Genomic DNA, 210 nt, shown 5'->3' on the forward strand with positions numbered 1-210 from the left:
CCGGCCTGCCCGCTGCGGCCAGCCCGAAGGGCGGCAAGGGCCTGCAGCGGGGCGCGCACGGCCTTTTCGAGGGGGATCCCTGCGCCGCCGGCGCCGAGGAGGACGCCAAGGGCCCGCTCAACTTGAACGTGACAGTGCCGCCGGCCGCCGGCCCGCCCTGCCTCCGCCCGGCCGCGCAGGACGGTATGGTCCCCCCACGCAGGGCTCCTG

Source organism: Gavialis gangeticus, unplaced genomic scaffold (genome assembly GCF_001723915.1).
Source record: "Gavialis gangeticus isolate Ggan-Ray unplaced genomic scaffold, GavGan_comp1, whole genome shotgun sequence".
NCBI classification, from domain to species: Eukaryota; Metazoa; Chordata; order Crocodylia; family Gavialidae; genus Gavialis; species Gavialis gangeticus.